The 20,370-nt window shown below is 36.6% G+C and overlaps 1 pseudogene; it reads left to right on the top strand.

Moving 5' to 3' along the window:
* The first annotated feature begins 12,036 nt into the window (after nt 1–12,036).
* LOC144439243 (extracellular serine proteinase-like) lies at nt 12,037–19,664 on the top strand (annotated as a pseudogene).
* The last annotated feature ends 706 nt before the right edge of the window (nt 19,665–20,370 follow it).

Below are 20,370 nucleotides of genomic sequence, written 5' to 3'. Positions count from 1 at the left end.
AATCAGTACACTCCACATCGCAGCGTCCCGTATATAGTTATTTGTATTCCAGCGCGATTCGATCGAGTTAAATATGTGTTTCTCTGTGTATTATAATTAGATATTAATTAACGATTCAAGATACTGAAATAATGATAAACAAGAACTTGATGTTGTCTATATTCACGTTATTCAATATTGTTATAGACACCAGAATTGTTGCCTCATGCCCTTGGTCGGTCTGGAATAGCTCCTTCACAAGCACGCGTGCAGTTATATTATATATAAGTACTAAGTAGTCACAGGTAGGAAGAAGGTCAATTCAGGCAAAATAACGAAGGTGAAATAGCAATGAACAATTAGCCGACATCTACGTCGGATTTTAATCAGATTGACTCAGGCTTATTTAGTTATGCAAACAAAATAAATAAATAAATAAATAAATAAATATATATATAAAAATAAATAAATAAATAAATAAATAAATAAACCCGCAAACAATAAATGTACAATTTTGGCCATTTCGCATATAGGAAAACATATAACAATTCTTGTGGTTGATAATGATTTTTGTAACTACTCTCTTGTTGATGCTTGTCAGTATTTCTTTATTTCTTTATTTCTTCATTTTCAACAAACAATAAATAAATAAATAAATAGATAAATAAATAAATACTGACAAGCTTCAACAAGAGAGTATCATGTGACAAATCATGCCCTGTGATGTGACCGGACCCGACATGTTTTCAGAATGTAATTTTGATATTGTAAAATTATCGTTGACAGGCATTCGAGTATCTGTCCCAATAATATCAGCTGTAACTTGTTTTGCTACAATCTTTGACCTTGACCCTCTTGGTCATACTTTAAAAAGAAATATAAATCATCAAATATAAATCAAATATAAATTTCATCCATTAGTTACACAGAAATGAAATATTGTGGAGGGGGACCATGAATTATGACATTAAAATGTACCTGATATCGAATTCAATGTAACAGTTACCTTGGTCGTCTGAGTGTTGAAACCTTCTTGATACTCCAGCTTTCAATTGTTATTTCAGGATCTTCTCCGATGGTGATATGTGGTACACGGCCATAAACTGAGATGCATAATATGGACTTCAGAGTTTCTTCATTGGCACTTTACGTCGATTCATACACTAGTCTTCGGATCTGTTTTGGATTTTCATTTTCTTACACTTTTTTGGTATTTTGCTGATAAAAATGCAACATTTCAAATATTCTTGGATAGCAATTATTGTTTTGCAGTATTTCCACGTGTAAAGTGTAAGTTTTGAAAAGATGTAGAACTTATAACATTAGAAGAAAAGATTCGGTGTTGACAATTGTCATACCAATGCCTTCCAATTGCAGCCATAGTATCTGGTTGTCGAATAAGCTTAGAGATATTTGTAGATATACAGGGGTCGGGTGGGGGCTGAAAGGGTTCTTGTGACAGATTTAATCAGAAAACTTCAAACTTGGTCAAAGATTGCATGCTTTCAAATTGTTTTGGTATATTTTACAAAATATATTTACAATGCAATCCACGTTTCTTGTTTTGTATCATTGTTTATAAAGTTGTTGAGGAACAAGGAGATAGGCAAAGTTTATAATTTCACGGCAGTGACTTGCCAATAATAATTTTATTGTGAAAAATATATACCAGAATAATTTGGCTTCCAGTGGCTACTTTTAAGATGTGTTTCTAACGGGATTTATTCACACTTTCACGGAACGAAAAGTTGATTGAGGTCAGCATTATTTTTTTCAACAATGTACCAAAAGGATGAAGAGTTCATCGTTTTCACAAAGAGATGGTGTGTGTGTGTGTGTGTGCATGTGTGTGTGTGTGTGTGTGTGTGTGTGTGTGTGTGTGTGTGTGTGTGTGTGTGTGTGTAAACAACTTAAAGTCAAAAACCGCTGAACCGATTGCCATGATATTTGGTGGGTCCATTACCTTTGGTGTCTAGTTGGTAAATTGTTCAAATCAAAATGATCGCATCACAGGTGTGTGATTTGGGTCAAAAAATGTGATATTTGGTCAAAAAATTTAAACTCAGCAACTACTTGGCAGATTGGTGCAAAATTTGGTGGGAACATTCTTAAGTGTAAAGTAAGATTTGTTCATGACATGATGATTCCATCAGTGATATGCAAATAAGGGCTAAAAATGTGTCTTTTTGGTCAAAAATCTATAATTCCAAAACCACTGAGCAAATTGGGCTGGAATATAATGGGAATGTATCTAGGGATGTATGGACAAAGAAATATTAAGCACACAATATGCAAATTAGGTTTAAGCATGTTCATTTTTGGCCAAAAACTTATATCTCAAAAAGTACTTGGTCACAGAGTCTGAAACTTGGTGAGATGTTTCTGAAAGTGTTATTCTGCAGATTTTCTTCAAAACATTTTGACAAAATTGGCCCCAGCGACCATGACCACGCCCTTAGCAACAACCAAATGGCAGTATATTTTGGTCAAATAACAACATCATCTGGTAGGCAAATGAGTAAACATTCAAAAATGTATGCAAATAGCCTAGCAACCATGACCACGCCCATAGCAACAGCCAAACGGTCGTGTATTTCACAAAGATAACAACAGGGATAAATAGACAATTGAATAAACATTCAAAAAATGTACGTAAATTTGCCTAGCAACAAGACCACGCCCATAGCAACAACCAAATAACCATGTATGTTGCAAAGATAACAACAGGAATAGGAAGACAAATGAAACATTCAAAAATGTATGCAAATGTGCCTAGCAACAAGACCACGCCCATAGCAACAGTCAAATAATCACATATATTGCAAAGATAACAACGGGGATTAATAGACAATTGAATAAACATTCAAAAAGTGTATGTAAATTTGCCTAGCATTAAGACCACGCCCATAGTAACAACCAAATAATCATGTATATTGCAAAGATAACAGGAATAGGAAGACAAATGAAACATTCAAAAAATGTATGCAAATGTGCCTAGCAACAAGACCACGCCCATAGCAACAGCCAAATGATCACATATATTGCAAAGATAACAACGGGGATTAATATACAATTAAATAAACATTCAAAAAATGTATGTAAATATGCCTAGCAACAAGACCACGCCCATAGCAACAGCCAAATAACCATGTATTTTACAAAGATAATATCAGGAATTCATACACAAGTGAACAAAAACATACAAAAATGTATGCAAATATATCTAACAACATGACCATGCCCATAGCAACAGCCAAATGATAGCATATATCGACATGGTTGGATAGGCAACTGGATAGTCATTCAACATATGAACACTTATTGTTAGCATGGACTACCATATGGATAAACATTTGTAGAAACTGTACAGTTGTGCTACAGCGCCATTGGCGGTATTTTTCATTTTTGCATGACTTCCATATTTATACATTCATTATCTTATAGAGTTGAAGTAATGAGTCGATTTCTTTATGATTTTATTCAGGTCTGATGAGTTAATTGCATGGGCTGCCAAATTCTTTACTAATTCTATGTTTGTTACTTATTAACAGGTAAGACAGTTAGCACTATCACATACATCTAGAGAGTAGTCGATAGAGTGATATACATCTAGAGAGTTAGTAGATTGAAATTGAAATTTATCTCACCAGAAAATGAAACCAAAATATACATTCTTTGAAAGTAATACAAAACAGAATTCTAGTGAGGGTCATGGAATACACACACACACACACACACACACACACACACACACACACGCACGCACGCACGCACGCACGCACGCACGCACGCACGCACGCACGCACGCACGCACGCACACACACACACACACACACACACACACACACACACACACACACACACACACACACCTGGCACAAATGCCAGAAACATTATTCCACATGACCTTGGTGAATGGCTGCCATATTTATTGTAAAATTGACATTTAGCGCACTAACTCTGGATATTTAATCAATAGAGACCAATGTTATCTATAATGAGCTTTGTGATGAGTCCTTCACTTTTGACCTTGACCTCTATCTTCAAGGTCAAGTAGCCAAAATTACTATATTGCACATGCACAACTCTGATGTGCATGGGCCCATTTCAACCAAACCCTGCATAAGGGACCGGTCAGTTTCTCCAGCCGGGGGGGGGGGGGCGTTAGATTCTTAAATTGGGCCGACAAAAAGTCACTGACCCCCCATCTGTAAAACCCAAAACAGGCTGACCCCCCCTATCACTTAATTCTAAAACATGATGACCCCCCCCCCCCCATATATGATATTCGCATGAGTGACAGGTATTTTTTGATCGTGACTCAGTGCGGACTGCTTGACTGTCTTGCAACTACTTTATAAGATCCCGGGTTAGCACTATCATAATTATAATTATTGACTACACAGGGTAAATATATTTGAAAAGGAGTTTAATAGCATCTTGACAGTGAAAGGTGGGGGGAAAGCTTGAGAAGGGAATATGTACAGCTGTCAGGGCGGGTCCTAGGGGGTCTCCCCCTAGAAGCCCAAGAGGTTTTTAACTCTGAAAAAGTCAATTTTGAGACTATTCAGACATTTTTAGAAAATCATTTCCAAGCTTTACAAGACAGCACCAACATGTAAAAAGCAACTACATAAGGTTGAAATATTTTTGAAATATAGTTTGATAGGATCTTGACAGTAAGAGGTAGGGGGGAGATCTTGAGACAGGGATGTGTACACCTCATGGGGGGGGGGGTCCTAGGGGGTCTCCCCCTAGAAGCCCTGGAGGTTTTTTCCCTGAAAAGTCAATTTTGGGACTATTCAGACCCTTTCAGACAATAATTTCCAAGCCTTACAAGATAACACCAACATGTAAAAAAACAACTACATAGGGTTGAAATACTTTTGAAATATACTTTGATAGCATCTTGACAGTAAGAGGGGAAGAGCTTGAGACTGGCATATGTCCACCTCATGCGGGGGGTCTGAGGGGGTCTCCCTCTAGAAGCCCTGAAGGATTTTTACTCTTATAGCCAATATTTACGCTATTTAGACCCTTCAAGCAATAACTTAATCCATGCTTTACAAGACAGCAAGTATCAGAAACTATTCTTTATAACTAATTGCACTAAGGGTTGAAATATGTTCCTCAAAAGTTAAATGGCATCATTATATACATGTAGTAAAGGTCAGCACATCTAATGGTAGTATCATTGGTAGGGGAGATTTGGAGATTAAGGCAATTTTAGACTATCTTGGCAAACATTTCACATCTTGAAAAGACAATATCATCTCAAATTAGAATAGGGTGAAAATATTTAAGAAAAGTTTAATACCATTATGACAGTAAAAAGGTTGTTGGTGCATCTGATTGGTGGTTGAATGCATGAGTGACCTCTGGGGGTGAGGAAGTCCTTGGGGTTTTCCCCCTGGCAGATATGGATTTTTTTGCTTGAGATACTAAGGCAATGTTTAGGTTATTCATAACCTTTGAGGTAATATTTCCAAGCTTCGAAAAGCTAACCTAAATGTACGTTTTAAATGAGTTCCCTATATCACATAAAATAGACATGTTACATTAGTATAGGGGCATTAATATATGTATAATAAAGTCACCGGTATGTTAGAGAACTTTAGGTGGTCATACCTAATGTATAATAGAAACTGGAATCTGATGAGATGTGGTGATTTGTAGTGTCAATAACACGACGAGTAGAACAATTTAGATTAACTTCATTTATAAACTATCTATGAAAATTGCCATTACGAAACCTTCAAGTCACAAGTTCACTTTTGCCCCAAACTGCAATATAAGTGAAGCATTGATTGTGAAACAGCCAAGCATTTACATGACATGTTCTGTAACTAGTGTGGTAGCTAGGTAATACATCAATCTGATTAAAATCCGATGTGGTGAAAGCAGCAAAAGATGTCCTTATTTACCTCTATGCATCGTGTTGTGACGTTTGTTTTGTTCGGTGTGATCGAAGGCGGCGATCACTCCGAACAAAACAAACGTCACAACACGATGAATAGAGGTAAATATAAACATCTATCCACTTTCACCACATCGGATTTTAATCAGATTGGGTAATACATGTATATGTATATGTATAGTTATGTTTGAACTAATAAGTAATATTAAAGAATTCATGTAAGAAACAGGGACAAGAACAAATATTGACATGTACCACATTTCAGACAAGGCTATATGCCATTGTAGAAAGGATTTTTTCTTCCATTACAATTTAAAACACAATGACCCCCCCCCCCCCTATCCACAATTTTCAAAACAGCATGACCCCCCCCCCTACTGCCAATTTCAAAAACAGGGTGACCCCCCTACCAATCCACCGCCCCCCCCCCAGGCCGAAGAAACTGACCGGTCCCTAAATATCAGATACAGTAGTCCACATATACACATCACTGTTTCATGATGTTCATGTGAATGACTGAATGTGGCCATATTTGTCATAAAAATTCAGATTATAAATTATTAAGTTGAAATGTTAGGGACTATATTTTCAACAAAGATAAAATATTGTGATGTCAGGTGTAGTGTTTGTTAGTGGATGGTTGTTAGGAAGTGTTTATTATTGTCAATATTAATGGGGCTACTGTTTGTACATTTGTCACCAACCTGGTACTTACTAAATTTTGATACGGTGTTTCTCTACTCTTTTTCAGCAACTGGAACCAGAATATCCCATAATGCTTCATAATTATAGCTGTCATCTTCTATCCAAAACTAAAGCGTGTGTCATTGGGGGAGGTGGGAACTGTTTCTCCTTTGGAACACATTTTAACACTACTCCAGTTATTCTCCATGTACCTGATATCTAGAATTAGCCATGTTTGAATCACGCAACTTGCCAGAACATTGGTCATATTACAATAAAGTCAGCTGTTGGTACTAATCTGAAACAATTGTTGTTTGGCTCGCAATCACATTACAAGATGTTGTAGTGTCAGTTTTGATGGTTACAGTAAACGAATAAATGTGTATGTCGATCAAAGTTAATGACAGAGAATTAAGAATCAAGTGAAACAGAAATGTTGGACTGAAAGCATAACACAGTAACTGTTGTAGTTGGAGGTAAAACCAGAATGATGAACACTGCCCAAAATAAGACAAACTGTCCCAAAGATATTTGACTTTAGGTAAAGTATACATATATGCACATTCCAGGTAAAATCTGTAAAATACATGTAATAAAACAAGTTATATTTTATATCAACACAGTGTCCCACCCTCTGTCCGTGTGTGTGTGTGTGTGTGTGTGTGTGTGTGTGTGTGTGTGTGTGTGTGTGTGTGTATGTCTGGTGTGTTGAAATGATTTTTATAGTTGTGCCATACATGTCATAGGTTGTTGTTGTTGTTGTTGTTGTTGTTGTTGTTGTTGTTGTTGTTGTGTGTGTGTGTGTGTGTGTGTGTGTGTGTGTGTGTGTGTGTGTGTGTGTGTGTGCATGCATGCGTGCATGTTGAAATCAATTATTACAACTTACTCATTGTATTCAGATAGTGGTATGGCTAATATAACTACCTTGAATCAATGATGTCATGACATATACTTCCATTAGATTTATGACATATAGGATTTGTCTATGACTGCCTTATTTGCATATTAGTTATTTCTGCTAGTATTTACTAATTAGAGGAAACACGCTTACAATTGTGGTTAATGTACTCTTCTTATCCTTTATGATATATAGTGGTCCGAGGTATTTGATAAGAATACTATCTTATAAAGAGATGACTGTGCAGTCTTTAGTCGTTATCATTATTCACAGTTTGCCCTACATCCTGGCATTATCAGTTCACCAGATGTCCTGCACTCATGCCATATAACACGTCAATTTAACATTGGCTGGCAGAATTGGTGTTTTTGAAATTTGCTTCTTTTAAAGGTCCAAGGAGCTAGTTAGAATGGACTGAGACAGTCTGTAAGAGGACCACGTTCTTAGCACAACTGAACTGATAAGGCTCAGAAGTGCTAAAGGCATGGCAAAGTGTCTGTCTGTCTGTCTTTCTGTCTTTCTGTCTGTCTGTCTGTCTGTCTGTCTGTGTGTGTGTGTGTGTGTGTGTGTGTGTGTGTGTGTGTGTGTGTGTGTGTAAACAACTTAAAGTTAAAAAAATGCTGGACCGATTGCCGTGATATTTGGTGGATGTATTACCTTAGGTGTCTCGTTGGGAGTTTTTTTTCAAATCAAAATGATCTTACCACCTGTATGTGACTTGAGTCAAACAATGTGATGTTTAGTCACAAAACCTAAACTCAAAACTACTGGGCAGATCGTTCTGAAGTTTGGTGGGAACGTTCTTAGGGGTGTGTAGATTAAGATTTGTACATGACATGATTCCTTCAGTAATATGCAAATCAGGCCTGAAAATGTGTCTTTTTGGTCAAAAATCTTTAATTCCAAAACTACTAAGCAAAGTACCAATGCCTTCTCAGAATTCATGAAGTACTGTTTGAGACACCATGTCAACAGGCAGACAGACAGACAGACAAGACAGACAGACACAGCCCAACCCATGACATGTATGGCACAACTATAAAAATCGTGGCTTTGTAATTGTGGCACAGCTATAGCCAGATGTAAAATGAATGTATTCCGTAAGGACAAAACACAAGCCTAAAGACTGTCTATTTTTCCTGCACATATTATCAGAATGTAAGAACCTGAGCTACCATACATGACATATCTAAGTACCACCAAATTATATGAAATTTTAAGCCTGAAAGGTTTTACCCAATCACCAAAAAAACATTATCTATGCAAATGACTCTTTAAAAAGAATACCAAGTTATATTAAATGTGTACTAATTGTCAAGGTATGTACCAAATTATAAGAAATTAAAAGCTCTCTTCCTAATTACCAAAATCTTTTACTTTTGCAACAAAAAACATCGTGTACCCGACACGTTCAGTCTGTTATCACCAGATAAATGACATATATTACATTATCAGTTCAGCAGATGCCAAGTACATGTGCCATAAGGGAGCCTTTAGTAAGCCTGACTGACTGACTGACTCACTCACTACAAAAAGGATTTAACCCTCCTTCCTTACAAAAGGTAAAATTGATATATATTTTGGTATAACGGTACAGCTTGTAATTTTCATCTGAGGAAAGACTGTATGCAATATCGATATATTGATTGTTTCCGTGCACACTGAAGAGCTCCCAATGGATATGGTAAATCATCCCCACAAATAAAGAAAACGATAAAGAATATTAAACTAAAATACATATAACTCTGATGAATATAGTACTTGTCTTTCGATATGTTGACGTCACTGATTTTTTTGTATATGATTGCATTAATCACATGTCTAATTAAGCTTGATGCTGTAGCTCTTAGTTTCAATGAATCATTTGATTAAACATTATTTTTGCTAATTAGGCAATGTTCATATTTCATATAATTACGTACACATATTGCTGATGACAAAATGTTATGTCCATTACAAATGTGAGTATGTCAATATACCTTACAATCAAAGTGTGATGAGTCATATCATTTGTGGCAGCTCCAAAGTTTTGTTTTTTCACATTGTGTAGAGGAAAGGGCTTGTTTTGTTTTCCTCCGTGGGGAAGACATTAATTTTCATCTGGTCTCCAATGATCTATAAACTCGTGGAATTGTCGTTGCCCCAGCCACAGCCTTGACAATTGAGGTGACGAGCGTGTCTGTCTGTCTGTCTGTCTGTCTGTCTGTCTAGATCTCTCTCTTAATACTACATTGCTCTAATTTCATTGATTAAGTTGACAGTGCATTAAGCCATATTTTATAGAATGTACCACAAGATATCTTCATATAGTACTGATGTCGTTATCAAAATCGACACCGGACGTTTTACTTAGTGTAAAGCTGAAGATTTCAGTACAGACATTAAACACATCATTTTTTTGCAAGAGAATCCTCTTTGCGTGTTTCTTGTACACTGCCTTTGAACATTATTAATGCAACATACACTTTTGAAATACATATACAAAGCTAAACTTCAGTGTCATTTCTGAATGCATCAGGAGTTGTTTTGTGTACAAAAGTGTCAGGGAGATGAGTCCAAATTCTGCACGTACGCCAATATCTGCATTTTATTCGAGACAAGCAGAACATTTCAAAAACACCAATTCTGTCAGTGACTTGTTATCTGGCATGAGTGCAGGACATCTGCTAAACTGATAATGCCACATGATGGTAACAGTCACCTCTCTCTCTCTTTGAGATAGTGTTCTTATCAAATAGTAACAATCAAACCATGGACACGTCTACAACCTGTATTTGCATGAAAACCATATTTCTCCCTCACTTCAAAATCTCTTAATATTTTCCGACACGTGGATTTTATATCTTCATCGAGAACTTTTTTAACATTACCTCACACACAACTCAAAGAAAATATGCTCTCTTTTTTCGCTTGGGCGTTCAGCTTGTAAATGTTTAGGTAATGCATTAATATGGCCGTACTGAATGAATCATACTTCAAGCCAGTGATGGGGTCAATTGACCTTTTAAGACCAATTTCAAATGTAACTTGAGAACATCATTTACTACAACTAGTTTTAAGTGTGTGTAACTTAAGAACAGTGAACTACCCGAAATAAATGACAGACGCAAATAATATTTACCGATTTTTCACAAATTGTGCATAATATGCCGGTGTTAAAAAAAGAAAATATAGTGAAGTCTGTCTGTCTCGGATGAAAATTTTATTGATAAACTATTCCTAATTTCCATGTTTGATCAGCGTTCACTACCAAATGCTGTTTCATTGTAACCTGTATCCATGGCAATATCTTTACTTCATAACAGAGAAAGTGTCTCAAAAGAAATGTGTGTTAAGAAGGGCGTAATTGATCATCACATTACTTCTTTACGGCTTCATTCAAATATGTGCAAATTGAAATTATCTTGTTCTCTTGATATAATCCAGTCCCATTTTTAATATATTATTGTCAATGTCATATATCGATTGTTCCTGCAAAGTTTAGACCCCTTGTACATTAGACAAAATTGCATTTAAAAAAGTGTACGACCCAAATGTAAGACAGGGCCTGTTTACTGAGAGGTACGTGTGCACTATAATACACATGTAAAACTTTTCATGTTTGTAATGGTTCTGGGTTTAGCGAAAAAAAGTTACATATCATAGTGACCCACTCGCCTTTGATTCTTACGCAGTTCTCTTGATATGAACTCCTTTCCTATCACTTTGGCATCCAATTCGCCTGGTAGAGGCTGAAATAAGGGCTTACAATTCCGATTTTTTTTCCACAAGCATGAGAATGACCAGATGTGGGAACTTTGCTAATCAAGTAGAAAATCGGAAATACTTGTTATTGACAATGATGATTAGATACCATTTGATTGATTTACACACTTTTTTTATTTTTAGATCATACCACACCTTAACACTGATTATCACCACTGATATCATAGGCCCTAAAATGTATAAAACAGGAGTAACACTCCGTTCAAAATCATCTTCTACTTGTCAAGTCAGAGGTTTAGGTAAGTTGGCAACCTTACTTTATTGTAACGTTTTTGTATATGTATACTTACAGGAGTTTCCTCCGTGGATGTACAATTGTGTGCAACGTCTTTCGACCCGAAACTAGACATAGTTAGGATACAAAAATACAAAAAACCTACCGGGTTCTAAAAAAGTGCTAAACACGCTTCATTTTCTTTGGGAAGTTGAAATTTGACTCATGTCACATTTATGTAAATGTTTTAGAGTCATTGCAGGTGTGTTCTTTCCTGGTGGGGAGTGGGTAAATCATTCTCAATTTTGGGTGGGCAGTGGGCAAGTTGATGTGGGATGGAATGAGGGTAGATATCCTTCACTAGTGGGAGGCCACATAAGATCAGCTAAAGCTTCCTTTGGGGGAGGGGCAATTCTATTAAAAACATCATTTTTGGTCTGAAACAACATGTAATTAATGAAAACCACAAATCTGCCTGTTGGCTGTACCAGTTTACATCCAGCACATTGGGAAATGCATACGTTTGCGAATCTAGTGTGCTTTATCATTTTGTTTTCTTAATAGACTCCAAATTTCAACATGAGGTGTTTGGTTTTCGCCGTTTTGATCGCTGTCGCAGCTGCAGCACCGTTCCTCAGAGTTAACAAGCCTGTTCCAAACAGTTACATCGTTAAACTCAAGGTATGTGCAGCGTATCAAATAAATGAAATTGAAGAAAAACATTGTTTTAGGAGTATGTATGTATGTATGTATGTATGTATGTATGTATGTATGTATGTATGTATGTGTGTGTGTATGTGTATGTGTTTGTTTGTGTGTGTATGTATTTTTGTATGTATGTATGTGTGTATGTATGTATGTGTGTATGTATGTACATGTATGTATGTATGTATGTATGTATGTATGTAAGTATGTATGTGTGTGTGTATGTATGTATGTATGTATGTATGTATGTATGTGTGTGTGTATGTATGTATGTATGTATGTATACGTGTGTATGTATGTATGTATGTATGTGTCTATGTATGTATGTATGTATGTATGTATGTATGTATGTATGTACGTATGTAAGCCTGATAAATGATCGAATGGCAACCTGAAATATTTTATTTTAGAGTGGTTGCTTAGCATCGTTGTAAAAACCATTAGCATTACGTATCCCTCTTCTTGACATATGTTTTTTTTCGTCATAAGTTGGAACAATCCACAATGAAGCTCTTGAGTGTTCCAAGAATTGTTGTTTTTGTTGTCGTTTGAATTTGATGATTTCTTAGAAGTATATATTGAACCGCAAACAAGGATTGAAAGTCTTCTTTTTTTTCATTTCCAGGATAGTATTGTCCCACTGCAATTCGCCAAACAACTGCCAGCCCTCGGTGCTTCTGTCACTAAAGTATACAACAATGCCTTGAACGGTTTGGCTGTTGAGACAATGAATGTTCAGAAGGTAAGTCAGTCATTACAGTAAACTTATATCTGTTGAGTCAAACCCCGGAATCAAACCTTGGGGTGGGTCACGGCTAATACTCGCTGTGCGTACTTTTCTGTTATCGTCACACTTCTGGTTCGAATGTTCCGAAGATCAGCGCGGGCTTTTGATAAAGTGTGTTCTCACGCCAGTTATTGCAGTGAAGAGCATAAAAATTGCGTACAAAGCTGCGAAAAGTTTGAGCCAATCGTAATTATTCTGACCTAGGAAAACGAAGATCCCGTTCATTAGAAACGAGGATGTCCGATGCAATAGCTGTGTGTAAACATGAAAGTACCAGGCAGAAGACAACTTCTGGACAACATTTTCTTGACAACTAAAAAAAGTACTGATCATCAAGATAATGAATGTCTGGGTCAAATTTTGAAGAACAACTGATGCTCGTTGGGAAACCATGTTGCAATGGCAATAAAGTTGGTTTAGTTTCGACAGAATTCCGACTATCTTTAAAAAAGTACCAATCATCATAGAATGAAAAGAATAAATGTCATGGGCTAAAAAAAGTTATTGTACATCTGACGGTTGGTACGTTTGTCGCAACGGATTAAAAACGGATTGAGCTGAGACAGATTTCCCAGGTAACTTTTAAAACAACACCCGATCATCATAGAATAAAATGTAAACAAGAAATGTTGGCAGCCAAAATGTGATGGTTTAACTCAGACCATTATTTATGCAGTGGGTTGAGGTTTTAGTGAGGCGGAAGCTTTCTTCTCCGACCATCTTTTTAATCTAATAGCTAAAATTTGATGTAACCTTTCTAATTCTCATGTAATAAAAATGTCATCATCTACAATTTAACGTACAATCCATAAAAGAATGTTTGACTCGAAATAGATTCGTTTCCATAGCAACCACTCCTGTTCACAGATATCTTGGTTTTGCAGTAGTCAGAATCAAGCTTCGACAGCATTAGCAAAAATACTTACATGGAAACCCGAATTTTTTATTTCAAATTTCGAATGAATATAATTTGAAGAAAATGTTCACAAAAAATGTAAAGTTGCTTAGGTCGATAAGTTTACCAACATTCATGGATCTACTATTTTTCATCAACTGTCGACAAAATATCTTGCTTTCGTTTATTTCCAAACAAAAATTATCACAGTTTAATATATTAATACATGATTCAATATATTATGTGCTGAAATAGTATGTTTGTTTTTTCTATTTAAAATCATACACAAACTCATTTTAAAACTACTGTCAGTAGAGGGCGTTATGTTCAAAATTAGTGCGGGGACCCAAAATTTGTTTTGTCATATTTTGATTTCTCAAGTCTTTGATTAGACCTGTACAAATTTTGAAAAACCGTAGGGTCGTTAAATAATTAATAGCAAGCCTTCTTAAGGCAAGGATATATATAGGTTCCGACCTCGTTCTGTACTTTATTAGCGGTAGTTCATTTTAGGAGTGAATGAGTCAACGGTTCTTTAATTTGTTTATAAGGCTTACTACACGTACTTTTAAGTATCGATTACCAATTCGATTATCAATGCTATCGTTAATCCAAATATGATAATATGAAATATTCTATCTATACATTGCATCGTGCTCTTGGAAATCCAGATCGTTCTGTAATTACGCCGAAGTGTTTGCCTAAACGTTTTGGATTTGAGATTATTAACAATTGAACACAAACCATTTTATTGCTCTAAAGCAGCTGAAACGTGTTTTTTCTTGTCACCGAAAATATCTTAATCTATTTAGTGGTTTTATGGTTGTTTATTATGACTGACGGTGCATAGTGTTCGCGCCAGCGGCATCACCTACCCAGTATCGCTTCCAATGCAATTCAGTCGAGAGCACGGGCAACTTACCCGGACAATAAATTTCCGTATCACGCCCCACCACACTTTGCCCAAATATGGAAAGTAGTGTGCTAACATTACCGATATCCGTTCTCTCAGTGATTTGACTTTCTTAATTTCTTCACTATTTTACGTTTTTTGCAAGTAAAATAATATGTCAATGCCGATTTATGTGAAACGTGATTCAAATTATGTTTTTGTGCCTGTACATATATATATAAGAAAACCCCCAACAACAACAACAACAACAACAACAACAACAACAGAAACAACAACAACAACAACAACAACAACAACAACAACAAAACCCTTTAAGACGTACCCGGATTTGAATTTTGCGAACCTCGCTAGTAAGCTTAGGGACCGGTCAGTTTCTCCAGCCTAGGGGGGCCGGTGGATTGGTAGGGGGGTCACCCTGTTTTTGAAATTGGCAGTAGGGGGGGTCATGCTGTTTTCAAAATTGTGGATAGGGGGGTCACTGTGTTTTAAATTGTGATGGAAGAAAAAAATCCTTTCTACAATGGCATATAGCCTTGTCTGAAATGTGGTACATGTAAATATTTGTTCTTGTCCCTGTTTCTTACATGAATTCTTTAATATTACTTATTAGTTCAAACATAACTATACATATAGGTTAGCTTTTCGAAGCTTGGAAATATTACCTCAAAGGTTATGAATAACCTAAACATTGCCTTAGTATCTCAAGCAAAAAACTCCATATTTCCCAGGGGGAAAATCCCAAGGACTTCCTCACCCCCAGAGGTCACTCATGCACCAACAACCTTTTTACTGTCATAATGGTATTAAACTTTTCTTAAATACTTTCACCCTATTCTAATTTGAGATGATATTGTCTTTTCAAGATGTGAAATGTTTGCCAAGATAGTCTAAAATTGCCTTAAACTCCAAATCTCCCCTACCAATGATACTACCATTAGATGTGCTGACCTTTACTACATGTATATAATGATGTCATTTAACTTTTTAAGAACATATTTCAACCTTTAGTGTAAGTTATAAAGAATAGTTTCTGATACTTGCTGTCTTGTAAAGCATGGATTAAGTTATTGCTTGAAGGGTCTAAATAGCGTAAATATTGGCTATAAGAGTAAAAATCCTTCAGGGCTTCTAGAGGGAGACCCCCTCAGACCCCCCGCATGAGGTGGACATATGCCAGTCTCAAGCTCTTCCCCTCTTACTGTCAAGATGCTATCAAAGTATATTTCAAAAGTATTTTAACCCTATGTAGTTGTTTTTTACATGTTGGTGTTGTCTTGTAAGGCTTGGAAATTATTGTCTGAAAGGGTCTGAATAGTCTCAAAATTGACTTTTCAGGGAAAAAACCTCCAGGGCTTCTAGGGGGAGACCCCCTAGGACCCCCCCCATGAGGTGTACACATCCCAGTCTCAAGATTTCCCCCCTACCTCTTACTATCAAGATCCTATCAAACTATATTTCAAAAATATTTCAACCTTATGTAGTTGCTTTTTACATGTTGGTGCTGTCTTGTAAAGCTTGGAAATGATTTTCTAAAAATGTCTGAATAGTCTCAAAATTGACTTTTTCAGAGTTAAAAACCTCTTGGGCTTCTAGGGGGAGACCCCCTAGGACCCCCCATGACAGCTGTACATATTCCCTTCTCAAGCTTTCCCCCTACCTTTCACTGTCAAGATGCTATTAAACTCCTTTTCAAATATATTTACCCTGTGTAGTCAATAATTATAATTATGATAGTACTAACCCGGGATCTTATAAAGTAGATGCAAGACAGTCAAGCAGTACACACTGAGTCACGATCAAAACATACCTGTCACTCATGCGAATATCATATATGGGGGGGGGGGGGGTCATCATGTTTTAGATTTAAGTGATAGGGGGGGTCAGCCTGTTTTGGGTTTTACAGATAGGGGGGTCAGTGACTTTTTGTCAGCCCGATTTAAGAATCCACCGCCCCCCCCCCCCCAAGCTGGAGAAACTGACCGGTCCCTTACGGCTTATGGTGTCGGAGCCCTTCCGTCGTACAACCCCGGTCTATAAAATCCACATCCGGGCCGTAAAGATAATTCTGTTAAAATGATAATTTTTCTCATTCTGTAGCTTATGTTCCTCCCCGGTGTTGAATACGTTGAGGAAGATATGTTTTTGTCCATCGATGTTGAATGGGGTATGGACCGTACCGATCAAAGACATCTGCCCCTCGATGGCATATATAACGTATATGGTAAGTTTTTATAATTTAATGCTATATTATTTATCATAATATTTCGATGATGATATGAGCTATGTCTACATTCTTGAAGTAAACAATGTATACTTTAGAATGCATTTCCTCACACCGTTATGTTTCTTCTTTTTTTCAAATAAGCTTATGTTTTGTTTCTTCTCAAAACAGGAAGTGGATCAGGATCTCATGTATACATCGTTGATACCGGTCTTCGTCACTCCCATAACGAATATGGGAGCAGAGCCAGTTATTTCCATGACTACCAACCATCAAACGAGGTAAGTTTCTTATTCAGTTTCATACGGAATACATTTTCTAACGAAACAGATGTGCGCATAACTCACAAGTTCGATGGTTAACATAGATATATATGATATGACAATGTTAGTCCTTAGTGAAAGGACGAAAGCTTTTAGACACAGCTTTCTAAAACTGTTTGTGTTGGAAATTGTTTAAAGTTTATACTACGGTAAATATCACAATGTTAAAGTATTAAATTTTTATTTGTAACTCTGACCTTTGGGTGCTAAAAGTATTGAAAACACGCACCCAATACAGTCCGCAACAAAGAAAAAGTGAAACCATCGCTGTTTTTACAGATGTTGAAGTCAAATAATGAAGCTGAGGCATGTTTATCTTTAGGACACTTAAAACGGAAATTGTGTTATTGTTATCCACAGGGTGAGGATTGTATGGTCACGGTACTCATTGCGGAGGTACTACCTCTGGTTCATCTGTCGGCACTTCCGTATCTTCCAGCTTGTACAGTGTAAGAGTTTTGAACTGTGTAGGCTCTGGTACAAATGCTAATATTATTTCCGGTACGTATATCATGTTATATTTTACAATTCAGATATTCGGAGTATTAAATCACACTTCAATTATTGCATACCCTGTCTAAACTGGACAGTTGCATGCTTGAAAACCTTAGCTTAATATTTACGATGAAATATGGTTTGTGTTCACGTACAACGGCAACACAACAACGAAATTCCCCTCTGTTTTTCCTCATGGCGTGCTGTGTTAAAGGTGTACGAATTACCTTGCATGATAGAAATACAAATAAGGGGGAAAATAAATGCATATTCTCATTCAAACACTTGAAAGAGCATACGATGTGTAAAAGCCTAAACCTAAACTTACTTATTGTATTAATTCTGTGATCCTTTAGGAATTGGTGACCATTTCTGATGTACGGCATTATTACGGCATATCCACACATTAAGTTACACCTATATTATTAGCAACAATTATACAATCGCTAAAAATGATTGACATTGTAACAAGTTGTTTGTCATCATTTGTACCACATTTTTTAGCGGTATAAAGTTTCAACAGACTAAATTCCTTTTTGGATATACTTACACGGGCTATTTTAATTTGCATCAATCTGTAATGACACAACCTTATGTTCCATAAAACTCAAATTCAATATCTCATTGTATTCCCTGTAATGAAGGTCTTGACGACATTGTTGCTAATGGTGCCACTGCAAGCAGAAGTGTTGTATCCATGTCCCTGGGTGGTGGTGCTAACTCAGCCCTCGACGATGCTGTTACCAGAGTTGTCAATGCCGGATACACTGTTTCTGTTGCTGCTGGCAACGAAAATCAAAATGCCTGCAATGTCTCTCCCGCTAGACATTCTAATGTTAGTGCTTGTTTTTATATTCTTGCATACATACATGCATACATGCATACATACATACATACATACATACATACATACATACATACATACATACATACATACATACATACAATCATGCATGCATGCATGCCTACATGCATACATACATACATACATACATACATACATACATACATACATACATACATACATACATAGACATAGACATAGACATACGGACATAGTGCACCAATGGCATGTTTCATTCAACAGTTACCATACATAACATTTAACATGTATTTCATCGTTGAACTATATAATCTCAAATGCAATTGCTACTGTGTAAATGACTTGTGTGTTCTCCTACATACAGGCTTTAACTGTCGGTTCTACAACCAGCACCGATGCAAGATCATCCTTCTCCAACTATGGAAATTGTGTCGATATCTTTGCTCCAGGTTCTAGCGTAAGAAGCTCATGGCATACATGCAACAGTTGCTACAACACCATCAGTGGTACTTCTATGGCCTGTCCCCACGTGAGTGGTGAGTAACGTTTCACCTAAATCACATTGAAAAGATGCATGGATAGCACCAGACTGGTACATACAAAACAGTTAATAGCGATGCTCCCGAGGGTAGGTGGGAGAGTCTAGGATAGCTCAGAAAAGTTGGTATCTCGCATCATTATCAATTATCATTATCTTGTGGTGAAGATGCTACGAACAATTATATACAATATCCACCATTGTTTTGGCGATATTGCTATATTCTTGTATTGTACAATTTATCAAGTACAGGGGAAGGCAAACTGAAAATGTGATATTATAGAGCATGAAACGTCTCATGGGCTTGGCATTTATACATTTTTCAATTGCTGTCTGAAACCTAAAGGAAATCACTTTGTTCACCTAGGTATTGCCGCTGTGCATCTTGGTGCCGGACAATGTTCCAGCAACTCTAGCTGTAGAAACAGAATCCTAAATGACGGTACCAGTGGAGTTGTTAGCAATCCTGGTGTTGGCTCTCCAAATCTTCTCTTGTATTGTGATTAATTCATTAATACAGCAAGGTAAGCATTTCTCCCTCCCCCAATAATATTACAGAAGTTCACAGTACACCCACGGTTATAACGACAATAGCTACATGACAGTGATGTACAAGAAAACTATTCTAATCATGAGCTCTCTGTCTTTCACTTCTGTTCGATCGGTGAATTTGTCTTGGATTTGTACACCGTCATTTGTTGACGTCCTTGACTTGATTTTTCTCTACTAAATAAACAAGCATTTATGTCAATGACTAAAGCAAATTTAAGAACCGAATGAGTTTTAGATTAATATTAAAGATTTAAATGTATCTCATGATTAAGCCCTCTTTCTGTTTCTCTTCTCTTCTTTTCTGTTTATTCTCTCTCTCTCTGTCTGTCTGTCTCTCTCTCTCTCTCTCTCTCTCTCTCTCTCTCTCTCTCTCTCTCTCTCTCTCTCTCTCTCTCTCTCTCTCTCTCTGTAGATTATAAGAAGTGATTCCTATTCGATTTATATGATCCTTCAGAAGATATGTTTACTAAAGTATAATGTATTAAAAACAATTGAGTAATAAAGGATTGGCTGAGAAAAATGCATATCTCTCTTGTTATTTTGACCTCTAGCGTGCATAATATTAATCGGGTGCGTCCGGTAAAATGATTGACAGAGTGCAAAATATGGATAGTTATGTACACTGACCAAACAATGAATTTCAAAGAAATTTAAAGAAAGA

This window comes from Glandiceps talaboti, chromosome 8, assembly GCF_964340395.1.
Source record: "Glandiceps talaboti chromosome 8, keGlaTala1.1, whole genome shotgun sequence".
In the NCBI taxonomy this organism is placed as follows: domain Eukaryota; kingdom Metazoa; phylum Hemichordata; class Enteropneusta; family Spengelidae; genus Glandiceps; species Glandiceps talaboti.
This window is presented reverse-complemented; position numbering and strand designations above follow the sequence as displayed.